This window comes from Suricata suricatta, chromosome 13, assembly GCF_006229205.1.
Source record: "Suricata suricatta isolate VVHF042 chromosome 13, meerkat_22Aug2017_6uvM2_HiC, whole genome shotgun sequence".
Taxonomy (NCBI): domain Eukaryota; kingdom Metazoa; phylum Chordata; class Mammalia; order Carnivora; family Herpestidae; genus Suricata; species Suricata suricatta.
The window spans coordinates 28,253,936-28,273,830 of NC_043712.1; the positions used below are offsets into that span (position 1 = coordinate 28,253,936).

At 34.7% G+C, this 19,895-nt stretch overlaps 1 pseudogene; it reads right to left on the reverse strand.

The window, feature by feature from the left end:
* Window positions 1-17,687: 17,687 nt before the first annotated feature.
* Window positions 17,688-19,669, reverse strand: LOC115275892 (annotated as a pseudogene).
* Between the last annotated feature and the right edge of the window lie 226 nt (window positions 19,670-19,895).

The following is a 19,895-nucleotide window of genomic DNA, read 5'->3' on the forward strand; positions in this document are numbered from 1 at the left end:
ATGCACACAATTAACATTTTGGAGAAATCAAAACTTCCATAAAGACAGTATAAAAGTACACTTCAAGAAGGTGACCTGGCAAAGAATAATGCCTCAGTAACAAGTACCCTGCAACAAATAAATTGCCTTTCAGTGAAGATAAGGAGGATAAGACAAATGCAGGTCACAAACTACTAACCATACAAATTAAAAGTAAAATCTAAATTATACTAGATAAATCCCCTCTCATTTGATTTGTTAAGGGTTTTCACAAATTCATCAGTGATAAAACTGAATATAGATAAGTTAGTATTAAATATATATATTTGAAGTAGACACAAATTTTTGTTTTTATTGTTGTAAGAACACTTAGTGTGAGTTCTACCCTCTAAGTAAATTTTTATGTGCACAATATCTCTATAACTTATTCATCTGGCATAAGTGAAATTCTGACCCTTTGAACAGCAATTTCCCATTTCTTCCTACCCTCAACAATTTGGCAACCACTATTCCACTCTGTGTACTGAAGTCAGATCCCTTGGAACACTGTGGAAATCAGTCTGCCCAGTGACAGAAAGTTCTCCACAGGTGGGTCAACAGAGGTGTGTGTACGTGAATTGAGGGAGATAAAATGGCATAGGCATGGAGGGGAGGGAACCACTTCTGTGGAGAGACAAAAGAGAGAGAAAGAGAGGCTGTGGAATTGTGGCGTTGTACTAGTACGAGAGGAAAAACTCTCTGGACCATGGACTGCGGAATGAGAAATACTTAGAGTGCCAGTTTCCATTTTGAAAATAGCTTCAGGAGCTGAAGATTGGAGTTTTCAAAAGTGTGCAACTTTCTCTGGACCAGAGCCTGGCCTTCTGTGTGCCCCTGGGGGCGGGGTGGGGGGTGGGGGAAGGGAAGCCAGCCCCAGGGTGAGGTAGCCATTTCAGGGGCAGAACGGGAAACAGCCCCCTTCCTCAAGTACTGTGGGAAGAGGGTTTATTGCCTCCCCAAAGGCACCAGTCAAAGGCCCTTTATTGGCAGGGCTGATTAGAGTTACCCCAGAATAGAATCCACAGGGTGCAGGGCCTCTTAATACAAACGGTTTTGAGTCCCAATCTAATTCCTGGAAGGCACAGGAGACTGGAAGAGGGCAAGCCAAGCTGACTGCCAGTGCTATTCTGTGAGGATGGCTTGAGCAGCCAGTTTGAGACGCCCGGTCTGAGGAGGAGAGAGTGTGGTGTTGCCATTTCTCTCCCCATCACCAACAGGGTGGGTTTTCAGGGAACCAGACAGAGGTCCCCTTGGGAGGTGGGATCTGTTGGCACCAAACCCCGCCCCTCTGTGCTTGGCAACTGTAGATCTACTGGAGGGAGACTGATACTGACCTAACCAGACACCTGTGCTCCAGACCCGCACAGCCACTGGTCCCAGGCACCAACGGACAACTGTCCTGAGGTTCTGTATGTGAGCCTGTTTCTTTTTTTCTCTCTTCTTTCCCTTCTCTTCTCTTGTCTCTTCTTTCTTTTTCTTTCTACCTTTTTTCCCTCTTGAATCAGGCTCATAGTTTCTGATTTGATTTTTGGTCAATTCTTAGTATATATATTTTCTTTCTCTATTTTCTTTTGTTATGCCCAGATCACAATATCGTCCCCCCAAACCAGAGACCACCAGGGAGACCGAGTCACGCGTGCAAAGGTAAAGGGCTTTATTACGGGCTTGAGCTTGTACTCTCAGACCTCACCAGCGCAGTGGATCCGTGCTGAGAGCCCCAAACAAGGGCTGAGCAGGGTTTCTATGGGGTTTGGGAAGGGGGAGTGACAGGAAATTGTGACACAGGTACAGTGATCCAATCATAATTGTACAACAGTATTGGCAACAACTTTAACCGTACACATTGTTTAGAGCGTTCGTTACTTTTGGCGGGACCCAATCATGACCTCTAGTGTTTCTTTGAAAATAACCAATTACAGAGTGGACCCAGGACCCCCACGTGGGGTAAGTAACTGATTAATCTAGTATTAAACAACAGGTAACTAACTAGCTATAGTTTCTATCTACAGGCCTCACCTTTAGGAATATGGAGCGTGGTTGCTGGCCTTTTCTGATTGGGTGTTGCAAGGGTGGTCTCTCCTGTCTTGGGCAATGTGTAACTAACTGCCTGATAGTTTCGAGGAAACTGAAATTTAGGCAGTCTAGTTCAGAGGGGAAACTTAAAGCCTGTTATGGAGTCAGTTTGGTTCAGACCTGCATCCTTACACTTTGTTTAAACAGGCATTTTTACTCTATTCTCTTTACACCTTTTCCTCATTTCTCTCTTATTTATTCTCCATTCTCTCTCTCTGGATTAAGCCTTATAGTTTCTTTGGTTCTTTGCTTGGTCTTTTTTTCCACCTCTTTCATTTTTTTTTTCTCAGGATCCCCCTCCTTTCCTTTTTACAAGGTTATTTCAACAAACAAATCAAAGTACACCTGGTGGAAGGAAGCAATTGACCACTATGAGCAAGGAGGAGCTTTGCATAGGACTTACCAGTGGGAAAGAGCAGCCAAATATGCAACAACAGAGTGCATGCAACACACTTCAAAAAACTTCCTGAACTGCTAGGCCCTGGAAAGTTGGGTAAATTCCTAGTAGTCCTATAACTGGGTCATAGGGTAGTTCTATTTTTAATTTTTTGAAGAATCTCCACACTTTTTTCCAGAGTGGTGGCATCAATTTGCATTCCCACCAACAGTGCAAGAGGGTGCCTGTTTCTCCACATCCTCACCAGCATCTATAGTTTCCTGAATTATTCATTTTAGCCACTCTGACTGACATGAGGTGGTATCTCAGTGTGGCTTTAATTTTCATTTTCCTGATGATGAGTGATGTTGAGCATCTTCCCATGTGCCTGTTGGCATCTGGATAACTTTTTTGGAAAAGTGTCTATTCATGTCTTTTGCCTATTTCTTCACTGGTTTATTTGTTTATTTATTTATTTATTTATTTTTGGGTGTTGAGTTTGGTAAGTTCTTTATAGATTTTGGATACTAGCCCTTTATCTGATATGTCATTTGCAACTATCTTTTCCCATTCTGCTGGTTGCCTTTTAGTTTTGTTGACTGTTTCCTTTGCCATGCAGAAACTTTTTATCTTGATAGTGAACAAATAGTTCATTTTTGCTTTTAATTCCCTTGCCTTTGGAGATGTGTTGAGTAAGAAATTGCTGCAGTTGAGATTAAAGAGGTTGTTTGCCTGCTTTCTCCTCTAGGGTTTTGATGGTTTCCTGTCTCATATTTAGGCCTTTCATCCATTTTGGCTTTATTCTTGAGTATGGTGTAAAAAAGTTGTCTAGTTTCATTCTTCTGCATGTTGCTGTTCAGTTCTCCCAGCACCATTTGCTAAAGAGATTGTCCCCCCCCCCCATTGGATACTCTTTCGTGCTTTCTCAAAGATTAGTTGGCCATATATTGTGGGTCCAATTCTGGGTTCTCTATTCTATTCCATTGTTCTATGTGTCTGTTTTTGTGCCAATACCATACTGTCTTGATGGTTATAGTTTTCTAGTAGAGGCTAGAGTAAGACAAACTAGATTTCAAAAGAAAGACTTTAACAAGAGATGAAGAAAGGTATTATACATAATTAAGGGATCTATCCATCAAGAAGAGCTAACAATTGTAAATATTTGTGCCCCAATGTAGAAAAACCAATATATATAAATCAATTAATCACAAACATACATAAAATTATAGATAATAATACCATGATTGTAGGGGACTTTATGTGGCAATGGACAGATCATCTAGACAGAATATCAATAATGACATAATGGTTCTGAATGACACATTGAACCAGATGGACTTAACAGATATATTCAGAACGTTTCATCCTAAAGCAGCAAAATACACATTCTTCTTGAGTGCCTATGGAACTTTCTCACATATTGGGTCACAAAACAGCCCTCAACCAATGTAAAAGGATTGAGATCATGCCATAGATATTTTCAGATCACAATGCTTTAAAAGTTGAAATCCAACCACAAGAAAAAAATGTGGAAAGCCCTTAAATACATGGAGGTTAAAGAACATCTTACTAAGAATTAATGGGTCAACCAGGAAATTAAAGACAAAATTAAAAAAATATATGGAAGCAAATGAAAATGAAAACATGACAGTTCAAACCCTTTGGGATGCAGCAAAGGCAGTCCTAAGAGGAAAATACATTGCAATTCAGGCCTATCTCAAGAAGTAAGAAAGGTCCCAAATACAGAACATCTAAAGGAACTAGAAAGATGGCAGCAATGAAAGCCCAAAGTCAGCAGAAGAAAAGAAATAATAAAGATTAAAGCATACATAAATAATATAGAATCCAAAGAAAAGGCAACAGTAAACCAGATTAATGAATCTAAGGGATGGTTTTTTGAAAGAATAAACAAAATTGATAACCCCCTAGCCAGACTCTCAAAAAGAAAAGAGAGAGAGAACCCAAATAGATAAAGTGACAAATGAAAGAGAAGAGATCACAACCAACACCACAGAAATACAAACAATTATTAGAGAATACTATGAAAAATTACATGCCAAAAAACTGGACAATCTGAAAAAAATAGACAAATTTCCTGACAGTCACATGCTATCAAACTCAAATAGGAAGAAAAAGAAAATTTTAATACACACATAACCAGTGAAGAAATTGAATTGGTTATCAAAAATCTCCAAACAAATAAAGAGTCCTGGGCCAGATGGCTTCTCTGGGGAATTCTACCAGACACGTAAAGCACAGTTAATGCCTATGCTTCTCAACTGTTCCAAAAAACAGGAACAGAATAAAAGCTTCCAGTTTCATTCTATGAAGGCAACATTACCTTGATTCCAAAACCAGACAAAGACCCCACTGAAAAGGAGAATTACAGGCCAATATCCCTGATGAACACGGATGCAAAAATCTCAACATATCTCAGCATATCAAATTCAACAGTACATTTAAAGAATGCATATGATCATGTGCGATTTACTCCTGGGATGCAGGGCTGGTTCAATATTTGCCAATCAAGCAATGTGATTCATCATATTAATAAAAGAAAGAATAAGAACCATATGATCTTCTCAATAGATGCAGGAAAAGAATTTGACAAAATATAGCCCCCATTCTTGATAAAAACTATAAAAAAAATAGGGATATTTGGTACATACCTCAACATCATAAAAGCCTTTAATAAAAAGACGTACAGCTAGTATCATCTTCAATGGGGAAAGCTTGAGAGCCTTTCTCCTATGGTCAGGAACAAGACAATAATATCCACTCTCACCATTACTATTTAACATAGTATTGGAAGTTTTAGCCTCAGTGATCAGACAACAAAAAGAAACAAAGAGCATCCAAATAGGCAAGGAAGAAGTCAAATTTACACTATTTTCAGATGACATGATACTCTCTGTAGAAAACCAGAACGACTCCACCAAAAAATTGCTATAACTAAGCATACATTCAGCAAAGTCATCAAATATAAAATCAATGTGAAGAAATCTGTTGCATTTCTATAAAGAAGCAGCAGAAAAAGCAAGGACTCAATATCATTTGCAATTGCACCAAAAACAAGATATGTAGGAAAAAACATAAGTAAAGAGATAAAAAAAAAATCTATACTCTGAAAACTGTAGAACACTTATGAAATAAGACACAAAGAAATGGATTAGGATTCCATGTTCATGGATTGGGATAATAAACATTGTTAAAATATCTTTCTTTACCACCCAAAGCAATTACACATTTAATTCGATCTCTATCAAAATCCCAGTAGCATTTTTTGCAGACCTAGAAGAAATAATCCTAAAATATTTATGGAAACACAAAAGACCTCAAATAGACAAAGTAATCCTGAAAAAGAAAAATACCAGAGGCATCACTATTCTGGATTTAAGCTCTATTACAAAGCTATAATCATTAAGACACTATGGTATTGGCACAAAAATAGACATATAGAAAAATGGAACAGAATAGAAAACCTAGAAATGGACCCACACTTACATGGTCAACTCATCTTTGACAAAGCAGGAAAGAATATCAAATGGAAAAAGTCTCTTCAACAAATGGTTTTGGGAAAACTGGATGGTGATATGCAGAAGAATGAAACTGGACCACTTTTTTACACCAGACAAAAAATAAATTCAATATGGATGAAATACCTAAAATTGAGACGAAAACCATAAAAGTCCTCGAGGAGAACACAGGCAGCAACCTCTCTGACCTGGCTTCAGCAACTTCTTACTAAATTGAAGGCAAAGGAAACAAGAGGAAACATGAACTACTGAGACTTCATCAAGATAAAACCTGTGTAGTGAAGGAATCAACAAAACTAAAAGGAATTCTATAGAATGGGTGAAGATATTTGGAAATTAAATATCTGATAAGAGGTTAATATTCAAAATCTATAAAGAATTTCTCAAACTCAACACCCAAAAAACAAATAACCTATGAAAGAAATGGGCAGAAGACATGAATAGACACTTTTCCAAGGAAGACATCCAGATGGCTAAGAGACATGAAAAGATGCTCAACATTACTGTTTATCAGGGAAATACAAATCAAAACCATAATGAGATACCACTCCACACCTGTCAGAATGGCTAAAGTTAACAACAGAAGAAAAAACAAGTGTTGGTGAAGATGCAAACTGGTGCAGTTACTCTGAAGAAGAGTATGGAGTTTCCTTAGGAAACTGAAAATAGAACTATTCTATGATCCAGCAATTACACCTTTAGGTATTTACCCAAAGAATACAAAAGTACAGACTTGAAGGGGTAGCACCCCAATGTTTGTAGCAGCATTATCAACAATAGCCAAACTATGGGGAGAGACCAAATGTCCATCACTGATGAATGGATAAAGAAGATGTGGTATATACATGCAATGGAATATTGCTTAGCCACCGAAAAGATTGAAATCTCATCATTTGCAATGACATGGATAAAGCTAGAATGTATTATGCTAAGTGAAATAAGTCAATCAGAGAAATACACATATCATATGATTTCACTCATAATTAGAATCTAAGAAACAAAAGATGAACATGGGGGAAGGAGGGTGGGGAGGATGAGAGGAGAAGGAAACAAACCACAAGAGACTCTAAATTTTTTTTAATGTTTATTTTTGAGAGAGAGAGAAACAGAGTGCAAGGAGGAAAGGGGCAGAGAGAGAGGGAGACAGAGAATCCTAAGCAGGTTCGTGGCTTTGAGCTGTCAGCACAAAGCCTGACAGAGGGCTCAAACTCACGAACAGTCAAATCAAGACTTGAGCTGAAGTCAGAGGCTTAACCGACTGAGTCACCCAGCCACCCCTAGTGAATCTTAATGATAGCAAACAAGGTACAAGTTGAGGGAGGGAAGTAGGTGGGAGATGGGCTAGATAGGTGATGGATACTAAGGAGGGTACTTTTGATGAGCCCTGGGTGTTGTATGTAAGTGATGAGTCACTGAATTCTACTCCTGAAACCAGTATTGCATTGTATGTTAACTAACTAAAATTTAAATATAAAAAATGGAAAAAAAATCTTAAAGGAAAAGAAAAGAAATGTTTGAGTATCTTATTTTCCTTTTTTTTTTCTTAATTTGACACAGTAAATCCATCAAGTTCAGGTATTCTCATTGAGTTGGGTGATTTCCATGGAAATACTCTTCAAAAATTCATCATCCTGGTAAAATATACAGTTTAAATATGTAGTACCAGAATCGAATGGCTAAATTATTATAAGTATCAAAGTTAAAACTCAGGAAAAAAGTATATGAACATAAACAATTACAAGTGTTTGAATATGATCCAGGTAATAAGAAAGAGAATTACATGGCACAAAATCTAGTAAAACACATGAATACAATCAGCATTTCAAGACACAGACCAAAAACACTATAGCTAGAGCACTCCTTTCATAGAATATTGATAACAGTTAGCATTATTATCTGTGCCAGGCCCTGTTCTATTTTATATAAATATAAAAATATATATCTTGCTCCAGAATCTACGGTCTTTACTAATACCTAGCTGGTCTGAGGTGGTCACCAAGATCTGAACCAAGTTAGACAAAGCAGATACTTTCCTAAGTTTCTGTGTATAGTACATGAATAAAACAGCTAACAGATGTTTAATGTCCCTAAACCACAAAACTGGTTTAGTGTCCAAGAGCTATGACAAATTCCAAGCCTGCTCTTTTTCCAGCTTATGGGGAAATATATTTACTACCTGTTTACAATTTCATAATATCTGATCAATGGGGAAAATGTCTGAGGAATTCAAGATAAGGGGCTCTTCTTTATTTGTATCTTCACTGTATCCAAAGGGCATACATAAAAATTTACTGCATTTAGATAGTATCCTACCTAGCATCTGACACCACCATTAAGGTTCCTTTGTAACTTTCCTTGTTCATTTCAATCATGAGAAATAAATCATGTGAGGAAGTATGTGATGCTGTTTCATCTTTTTTTTCCTATAATATTTAAAGATCCTTAAATGGACACTTTGTTTCTTGTTAAAACTGAGTTTTTGGTCTTCAGAGAGTATAGCCTGTTTTGAATATTTAAAAAAATCAAACAGGGATTTTGCAGGAAATTTTCATGGAAATGACATGGGCACACTATTCCAACACAGTGACCTAAAATAAATTTTATTACAAATAGAGCTACTAATCCCTCTTAGATATAATTCATCTTGTACTGAATTATTTTCTGTAGTAAGCAATATTTAAGTGGGGTTATAATTAATAAATGGTAACAATGAATCATTGGATTATTGGAAATATTATATATTTTTATTGGATTTTTCTAACAGTAAGTTTTGAGACTTCTTAATATGTGTCTTCTTAATATAATTGTAAAGCAATTATAAATCTAAGAATAATATGTTATTACCAAATAGTTAATATACATGTCATATCATATTCAATTTGAAAGCACACAGTTTTTAGTATTATCACTCTTAATCAAAGACTTATTTTGTGAAATATGTGGAAATAAGTTCAGAATGCCTCCTTGATCTGTTTTTAGTCATTTCTTGGCACCAGATGTTAAACATTTCTTCTTATATTTTTCCAAGCTGCTTACATTTTTTACTACCCAGGTATTTTAAATATGCTTATGCTGCACAACGAGTCATGATTTTGTTCTCTCATAGTGTCATCCTAGTTTTGAAGTTATTATTGAGTGATTTAGAGTCTGCTAAAGTGCAGTGCTTGGCAGATTTTTCTCAACATCATTCTTGAAAGGTAGTTACTTAAAGAAGTATACTGAATTGTCTAATTCAAGAAATTAATGCAAATTACCTTTCCTTATGATTTTAAAGATTTGATTCTATAATTAAGTCTCCAAGGATCATTTAATGAACAGCGTTCTTCAAACAATTCATTCATAACCCACAATCCAATTACAATTAAAACTATATTCCTTAAAAAGTGTAAATAAATTATTCTATGAAAATACTATATTTCCATTTTATGCACTGTGTTCCACAGAACATTTAATTAAAACGCCATGGTATAAATTAGTAGTAAATTGAAACATATTTGAAGGAGTTAGATTTGCTACTAGAATTAAGAACAATTTTATAATATTTCATTTCTTCTGCCAAGAATAAGAGTAATAGCCTCAACTCCCAAACTTATTTGAACATATGGTTAAAAACTTAATTTAATAGCTCTAAGGATCTATTTCATATGCTCCTTTACAAATATTGTAAGATATGGGAAGCAAGTGTTTTGATGTTAATAACTTCCTTATTAAATGTTGAGATTGGATTGGAAATTGGGTTTGCATTAGCCATGATTCTCCTTTTACCCTACCACTCCTAAAATATTTTGTTTTCATACCTATGCTTTGTTTCTAAAGTTTTCACTTCTCTTTCTGATTTTGTTTATTTGGCTGATCTGGAATCTATCTTTTCCCCATATCTTATTCTTTTCTTTTGTATTGTCAACTTTATTTTAGAGTACAAACATGCCCAGGTATACTTTGTCCTAAAATCTCCTTATCAAGTTTCTTATTCTCTCTCCCACTTCCCCAGTTTAACAGCTTGAAAGATATACACAGTCTTTATTGTCTTTATCTCTGATTTACTAATTCATTTCATTGCCTAAACTATCACAAGTTAATGAAAAAAACTCTAAACTTTACACACAATCATCTAATGGAACAATCAATTAACAATCAATGAACAATTAATTTTATACTCTCTTAATCCTTTAAGTCATCTCAACTCCTTGAGCATTCTTTCTTGGGACCCTGCGCCTTTGGCTTCAACTTCACCATTCTCAACCTTTCCTAAAAACTGTTGTTCTGCTTGACTCTAAAATTGGAGATAATAAAAGCATTCCCTGAGTTTCTTGATCCATTTTTGCACTCCATGGGCCATCTGTCCTCCACATTTTCTTCATAGGGTTGATGTAAACAATTAGGTGTGTGTGTGTGTGTGTGTGTGTGTGTGTGTGTGTGTGTGTGTGATGTTTGGCCTAAAATATTTCTTGAATTGGTGAATGAATTTTGGTTTATATAAACTACATATGGCCAGTATATATCTTTCTGATAATCAGACCTGTGTTTTAAACTATCTGTTATTTTCTGTGTCTGTCCCTAAAACACTTTTTAAGTCCAAAATGTATCTAATTATCACATGCTCTCCCCATATACGCCATTCAAGTACTGTCCTTATGGTACCTGCTAACTATAGTAATGAAATAATTGGCCAAAATAAAGATATCTTGCACAGATCAGAAACCTAAGGCACATTCTTGCCTTTTTGCCTTTCCCCCCAAATTCAGTGAGTCACCAAGTAATATGAAATATTAATTAAAAAATATCTTAAACCTACTGTCCTTGCTCTTAATTTCCTTTTCTTTTCCAGAATTTTAGTCATAGAATCTCATCTATAGGCTATTTCAATTGCCTATCCTTTGGCTCTCTGCCTTCATGTCTTCCAGCTCACTCAACTTTGGTACCACACACCCACACTGTGCCTAGGACTACTTGCTGAAAAGTCTGTGGGTTCGAGCCCCGTGTCAGGCTCTGTGCCGACAGCTAGCTCAGAGCCTGGAGCTTGCTTCAGATTCTGTATCTCCCTCTCTCTCTGACCCTCCCCTGCTCACACTGTCTCTCTCTGTCTCTCAAAAATAAATAAAAACAAACAAAAAATTTAAAATATTGTTTTTATATTTAACTTCTTAAGTATCCATAAGAAATTGTTTAAAAGTCTTTTCCTGATTGGGAAAATTAGTTTCAATTAATCAATTCACAGTTTTCATACTTGTTTTAGCTGGCTCTCTTCCTTGACATTTTATTTCTTCAGATGTTTTGTGATTTTGGTGTACTACCATTTTAAGAAGGGGATTTTGTTTTGTTTTCATTTAAGTTGGAGTTTGTTTTGTTGTTTTTAAGCATCAGTAAGAGATCTTTATATAGTCTTGATGCCTAATCAGCTCATATACATGCAAACACACACATGCACGTGCACATACAAACTGACAATTCATGTTTTCAAAGTTGTTTATGATATTTCTTGTTGGATAAATATACTTTTAAAAATTTAAGATGATTATCATTCTGTGGCTTTATAGTTTATTTTTTTGCTAAACAACGGCTTTCTAATCTTGGTTATTGACATACCTATATAAAATTCTTACTAATAATTCTATAGACTAAGAAAAGGCCTTAAATCTATATTTTCAACTTAAATGGTGAAATAGATGGCTACTTAGATAAGTCCAACAATAACAAATGTTGTTATTGAATAACTCAATAATTTCATTTGAAATAAATATACATCATAATGAACCACATGCATATTGTATTTTTCTAGATGTTTAATTCTGCTGCATTTATTTAAATCTCTATACTAATACTTTATTTAAATATTGTAGCTTTCTATATTGTTATATTTTGAATAAATTTCTCTCATTACCATGTTGCTGTATTTTCTTTATTATTATTATATGTTTTAATTTGATGAGGATCTTTATAATTAGCTTTATGACTTTTACAGCATCCATATGCTTATTTTCCTTTGGAAGATATTACATTTATAGATCAATTTGATAATTTTATCCATAAACATAGACATATATACGCTTTCATATATATATAATTTTACATGCTTTGTTTTATATTTTTAATTTATTCAATATTTTAGTTAATATAAAACTTAAAAAATTGTTATGTGGATATCTACTGTTAATTAAAGTAAGCCTATGTTTTATATATAATCTATTAGAGATAATGAAATAATATACTTAACAATATATTTAACATTAATAGTATACTTAACAGCCTTACTTTCATTTATCCTTAAACTCTGAAACTGTCATGTATTAAAAATTTGCTTTAAAACAATGATTCAAATTCATGAAATAACCTAGAATTTCTGGGTTTACAATTTGAACCTTCAAAATATGAATATTATAAAAATATCTAATCATATTTGTTATACATATTCCAAAATTATATCTTACTTTTCTTTTATTATGATTTTAAAAACTTTATACAATTTAAAATTATAATTCAAATTGCAAAGTGACACTTAACCCTTTATTTAAATATATACAAATTAGCCTCCTTTTATTGCAAGTAACAGAATCTACAACCCTGAGTATTATAAAAAATACAGGGAATTTAGTGACTTACTTTCCTTTGATGTCTGGAATTATGCTTGCCTTTACATGAAGCTGGATCTAATGTTCAATAAAGCAAGTATGGGTCAGAGTTATTCCCTTCTTTCCCTCTTTCCTTTCATCCTTTGCTCCTTCCTTCTTTCCCTTTATTTTTCTTTTTAAAAATTGATATTTAACTTTTTTGTGGTGATGCACATAAATCTTAAGTATATAACTTGACTAAAGTTTACACATATATATAGTGGTATAATAACCTAAATTGTGATGTGGAACATTTTGGCATCTTCAGCAGTTTCCCTTATATCACCTCCCAGTCAGTATTTCCCTAAATAATAATACTGTAATCTTTACCAGAAGAGTAGTTTTCCCTGGTTTTGAACTTCATATAAATGGAATCATATAGCTTGCTTTCTTCGCTGTCTTGATTTGTTGATTGTATTGTATTCTAGAAGGTCACTTAAAAATAATATCTCAATTTGATGAAAAAAAATGACACATTAGTCCTTATTTCTTTTTATCTTTACAGAGTGGGTCATTGTTAATCATGCTTCCTTCATTTCTTCATGCCTACAACTTTAAGCTCTTCCTGTAGAACATTGTTTCTTCTCTGACAGCTTGGTTGCCTTGTTTCCTGTCTTCTAGATTAAAAACACTTTCACAGCCTAATCTCATCAGCATTCTGTCTAACATTAATTAATCCTAATCTGTCTCAAACTCTTCCAAATAAGGATACTTACAAGGAGTTTCACTCTCCTCCTCCATGTTCATTCCCACGTGACACTCAAAATAGCATCACTATGAAAATCAGTCTAAGTCTTTTATATTTAGCCTTGACTTCTCACTCATAGCTGCCAAACTTTCTCAATGTCCACTTTATCATTTGTATGTTCTGATCATTTCTCAAAAGGGAAACATTAGAATTATTACCCTCTCTTTCAAACTATCTTTTACTGATTTCATCTTGCCTTTGCAGATGATGGCATAAGACTTCCCCTAACATTAAAGTTTTGGATCCTTGAGACTTTACCCTGTTCCTATTCTCACACAGTTGCTGAATCCTACAAATTCTTCACTTTCATGTACTTCACACATTTTCGCTCTTTTCATTCCTACAGCCATCACTCTAATTTACTTCTTTGTGACATTATACCTGGACTACTTACAGTGACCGCCTAACTGATTCCGGTTCTGTTACTTCCTTTCTAATGCATTATCCTCAGGCACATGCTAATTGTTATGTATGAGTGTGCCTATGCTGTCACTCACAAGTTCTCAAAGTATTAAAACATAGAATTATGGTTCATCTATAAACATAGAAGCTCTCTTTCATATCATTTGTTCACTTTTCTGTATTTTTTGTAGTTCTACTCTCTTTCATCACAACAATGTAAACTTAAGAGTGAGAGATATTTGTCTATTTTGTTCATTGCTAAATTCCCATCTCTAAAAGAGTTTGCCTAACACATGGTAAGTGCTCATTGCCTATTGGTGAAAGAATGAATGGCTTGTTTTGTAGTCAGATGGAAATACTTATTCCTCTAAACATGATGAATGCTTCCATTTCAGATCATTGCTCAAACTTTATACCCTTAGTATAATGACCTTTCTCTCTACCTTCATCACATAAAGTTGCATAATTAAAGATAGATCTCAACTGTAGCAATTCTTTGAAGCTCTTCTTAACTCCATGTTAGCTCATTCTCTTTTAAATTCTCATAGCACTTTGCATCATTTTTATATGACCTATAGTACTAGGCCTTTAAGACTCACTTAAAAAATTACTTGTCTTATTCTCTCAAAGACACCATATTCTTTGAGGCTAGAAGCTGTGTTTTAGATATCTTTGGAACCTTCACACTTAGTAGAATAAGATGTTAATGGCAAATGTTCAATGCATGTTTATTTAATTGAGCCGGGTATTATTATCTGTTCAACATAAATTTGGCAGAATAAGCCAGTATTTACCATGCATGAAAATGTCAAAGGATATTGGGCTTATTTTTCTTCTACCAGATTAATTTGTTTGTGTCTGCTAATAAACAATTTAGCTACTATCCCTGGGAACTAAGGAAATACTAATTTTATGAGCAGTTACTAGTGTAAACAACCTCTGTGACTTCATGTTTAACACCGTATTCATTATTTTTAGATAGAACTCATTAAGGAAAGATTGTCCTACTCAGTAAAAAAAAAAAAAGTAATTCATGCTCTGGAAATATACATGAAGTAAGGTTCATACTGCTAGCTAGTCTGAATTTTAGTTTGGATACTTAGCATGTTAATTTATACAAATGTATTTCAAATTAATGTGTGACATATCCTGTAGGTTTTGAGAAATTTATGGGGATGTGTCCTTTGTTAGATTTATAAAGTGAATAATTAAATGTATAAACGACAAGCATGAAGAAATCAGTTGCGGCACAATGGCACCCACTTAAAATGAGGGCAGCATCCATGGATCCTAGAAAACTGCTGGAAACCTAGTCTCTCCAGGATACAAATAGATAAGAAAATGTTAAAATGGTCCAGAAACTACAGTGCAGGTCTATTTGAGAAGCAACGGCTTTAAAATAAAACAGATCTATGTTCACGTCCATGACCTATGGATAAGTAGTGCTTACCTCCCAGGATGACTTAGGAATTCATTAATACAGTGGTTATTGAAAGTTATCCACTCAATTAACAGTAGTTTATTCAATTTGAGGTACGAATGGGGCCTTTCTGAGGAATAAAGGAGATGGCACAGAGGTTGTCGATATTTTAAAGTAGAAGGCTTCATATCAAAAGCAGGATTGGGTCCCCAATTCTTCTGTGAATCTGCTTTTATGCTTGACTTAAAATAAAAATTGACAAAAGGCTACTATGATTTTTAAAAATTCTTTAAATGGATTTTCTTTTATTTGATCTTTATAGTACTTACCTGACTTTGAAAAAGAAATAATATATATTGTTTTTTAGTGTTGTTTTTTCCTGATAGTGGGTATTTTCCCTAAAAATTGGATCATCCTAACATATCAAACAATTCAATGATGCTAAAGTGTCTCTTCAGAAGAAGCTACATTTATGAAGATTGTTCCTCTGAGTCCTCCCATTCAAGGGTTAAGACCTTTTCTTTCCAGAGAGATCTAAGGATACATAATCACTTATGTCTTGGGTAGCCAACAGTAAGTGAGTGATCATGGCTGTTTTTGAGAATGTCGGTATGCTTTCAGTGAACCTTCCAAAAATTCACTTTGCACACACACACACACACACACACACACACACACACATACACACACACAATTAAAACAAACAGTGTAATCTTTCATTAAAGGAAACATTTATGTTTCAGTAGCAATGGACCTCTGGTGTGGTATCTCAAATATATTTAGTGGCACTGATAATTTAAGAGTTTGGTTTTTTATTTCCACATGTCATTCTTTAAGCCAGCTGCAGATGAATTTGGCTGGATGCCTATAAGTGAGAGTAAAAAGAAAAATCACAGTTTAAAATATTTCCTTTATAATGACATTTTGTCGGCTGATTAATCTTTTCTGTTACACAGCTAAATAACACCATATGTTAGCCGTGAGTTTACTGCTCTAAGATACAAGAGAGACCTACCTCATGATAAATGATTTGGATATTTTCTAGCTGAAAGTGAAAGAGGGGAAAATGCTGTAGGAATCTTGTTTCCAAAAATCATTGAGGTAGTTTGATTATATGATATATATCATAGAAATGAGCGTGTCTTCAGAGATCAGAGCGACACTTTATAAGTTAGCCCTTCTGACTTAAACTCATATGGGAAAACATAACTTTCTCTTAAATCTATGTGGCTTATGTTTTGGCAGAGTGAGCTATTCTTTCAAACACTAGCTACTTGATATTTAATTAAATGCTAATGATGTTTTAACAACAACAAAAATTCAAAATGCATTTATGTTTGATTGTGTGTTAAAGTTAAATAAGGCTTGAGAATGAATTCCACTATTTTATTCTCCATATACTTTGTATGTAAAATACCAACAATAACAACAACATTAGATCAAAAGAAAAAAAATGATAGTAGGTTAGAAATTACCTTTCAAGGGGCACCTGGGTGGCTCAGTCGGTTAAGTATTTGACTCTTAATTTCAGCTTAGGTCATGATCTCATGGTTTGTGAGATTGAGCCCCACGCTGGGCTCTGTGCTGAGAGTGGGGAGCCTGATTGGGATTCTCTCTCCTTTCTCTGCTCTTCCTCCACTCTCTCTCTCTCTCAAAATTACAAAAAATAAACACTACAAAAGAGATGATCTTCTGGTATTTTTTAATTTGATTCATTCAAATCAAAGTTATGTATTGAGGTGCCTACTGTGCGCCAACTATTGTGTAGGATCTCAGGATACAACAGTGGTTAAAAATAGATAAGATCTTGTCCTCATAGAAGTTATATTCTTGTTAGGAAAAGTATATAATAAAAGAATGAATAAATAAATTATTCTATCAATATCATATGACATGATATGATATTACCCAATAATTACTGATGACCTCATTATATATTAGTGCCATAAAAATCTTAAATAATGGAATTGAAATATAAATACACTAACATTAAAATAAAATAAAAAATAAATTTAAAATTATATAAAAATAAAAATTAAAAAAGAAAATGAAACAAAATGATTGTTAATAGTAAATAAAATAATAGCCAAGGAATTCCTTTTTCTAGTCCATCCAATAAACATATGAGACACTTCTCCTTTCTCAGATTCTTAGTTTAAGCAACGGGCCATCCTAGTGTAGGTCTATTGTGTACATAAATTGATTTCATCTCATCCGTAAAGGGAAAAGCTACCTCAACACGAATTCATTCATTTGTTTATTCATCCCTTCATTTATACATTCAGTGAACATATACTTAGTGAGGACAATACAGGCATAGCTCAGAGATATAATGGGTTCGGTTCCAGGCCACTGCAATAAAGCAAATATTGCAATAAAGCAAGTCAAAGGAATCATTGAATCTCCCAGTGCATAATAAAGTTATATTTATACTGTAGTCTGTTAAGTGTGCAATAGCATTATGTCTAGAAAAATGTACATACCTTAATTAAAATATGCTTTATTGCTAAGAAGTGCTAAGCATCATCTGAGCTTTCAGTAAGTTATAAAATTGTGCTGGTGGAAGGTCTTGCTTTGATGTTGATGGCTGCTGACTGATCAGGGTGGTGGTGTTGCCTAAGGCTGTGTGGCTCTGGCAATTTCTTAAAATAAGACAATGAAGTAGACTGCATAGATTGATTCTTCCTTTCATAAATGATTTCTCTGTAGCTTGTGGTGCTGTTTGAGAGCACTTAATATACAGTAGAACTTTGAAAAATAGAGTCAGACTTTCCAAATCCTACTGCTGTTTAATCAGCCATGTTTATGTAATATTCTAATCTTTGTTGCCATATCAACAATCTTCACAACATCAGGAGTACATTCCATCTCAAGAAACCATTTTCTTTGCTCATCCATAAGAAGCAACTCCTTATCTGTTCAAATTTTATCATGAGATTGCAGCAATTCAGTCACATCTTCAGGCTCCACTTATAATTCTTAGTTCTCTTGCTATTTCTACCACATCTGCAGTTACTTTCTCCACTGAAGTCTTGAACCCCTCAAAGTCATCCATGAGGGTTAGAATCAATTTCTTCCACACTTGCTAATATTGACATTTTGAGTTCTTCCTATGAATCACAAATGTTCTCTATTTAAAAAAATTTTTAATGTTTATTTATTTTTTAGAGAGAAACACAGAGTGAAAGTAGGGGAGGGGCAGAGAGAGAGGAGGACACAGAAGTCGAAGCAGACCCCAGGCTCTTAGCTGTCAGCACAGAGTCTGATATGGGGCTTGAACTCATGACCTGTGAGATCACGACCTAAGCCAAGGTTGGATGCTTACCCAACTGAGCAACCCAGGTGCCCCAAATCATGAATGTTCCTAGTGGCATCATAATGATGAGTGCTTTCCAGAAAGTTCACAATTTACTTTTCCCATATCCATCAGAGGAATCACTATCCATGATAGTTATAACCTTAGAAAATGTATTTCTTAAATAATAAATCTTGAAAGTTGAAATTACTCCTTAATCCATTAGCTGCAGAATGAATGTTGTGTTAGCAAATGTAAAACATTGTATATCTCCATCAGAGCTATTGGGTGATAAAGTATATTGGGTAGTAATATTTTAAAAGGAACCATTTTTCTCTGAGCAGCAGATCTCAATAGTGGGCCTAAAATATTCAGTATCCTATGTTGTAAACAGATACACTATCATCTTGGCTTTGTTATTTCATTTGAGCACAAACAGAGTAGATTTAGCATAATTTTTAAAGATCTTAGGATTCATAATGGTACATAAGCATTGGCTTTAACTTAAAGTCATCAGCTGCGTTAACCCCTAACAAGAGATCTAGCTTTTCCTTTGAAGCTTAGAAGCCTGGGCATTGACTTCTCTCTAACTATCAAAGTACTAGATGGCATCTTCTAATACAGGGCTGTTTTGTCTGCATCTAAAATCTCCTGTTTGGTGTAGCCACCTTCATCAAACATCTTAGTTGGATCTTCTGGATAACTTGCTGCAGCTTCTCTATCAGCGCCAGCTGTTTCACCTTGCACTTTTACGTTGTGGAGATGACTTCTTCCCTTAAGGCTTGTGAACCCTCTGCTGGCTGCAAACTTTTCTTCTTTGGCTTCTTCTCTCTCAGACTTCACAGAAATTAAAGAGAGTTAGGACCTTGCTCTGGATTAGGCTTTGGCTTAAGGGAATGCTGTGACTGATTTTGATTTTCCATCTAGATCACTAAATCTTTCTCCATATTAACAATAAAGCTGTTTTGCTTTCATCATTCGGTGTTCACTGGAATAGCACTTTTAATTTAAATCTTCAAGAAATTTTCATTTGAATTCACAACTTAGCTAATTGTTTGGTGCAAGAGGCCTACCTTTCAGCCTACCTTGTCTTTCAAAATCATGCCTTCCTTGCTAAGGTTAATAATTTCTAGCTTTTGATTTAAAGTGAGAGACATGGGTCTATTTCTTTCACTTGAACACATAGTGGCCATTTAGGGAAGTGTTATAAACTAGCCTCATTTTGATACTGTTGTGTCTCAGGGAATAGGGAGGCCCAACGAGAGGGAAAAAGACAGAGAAACAGCTATTTGGTGGAGGAATCAGAACATACAGAACATTTATCAATTAAGTTTGCTCTCTTATATGGGCGTGGTTAGTGATGCCACAAAATAACTACTATAGTAACATCCAAGTTCACTGACAACAAATTACCATAAT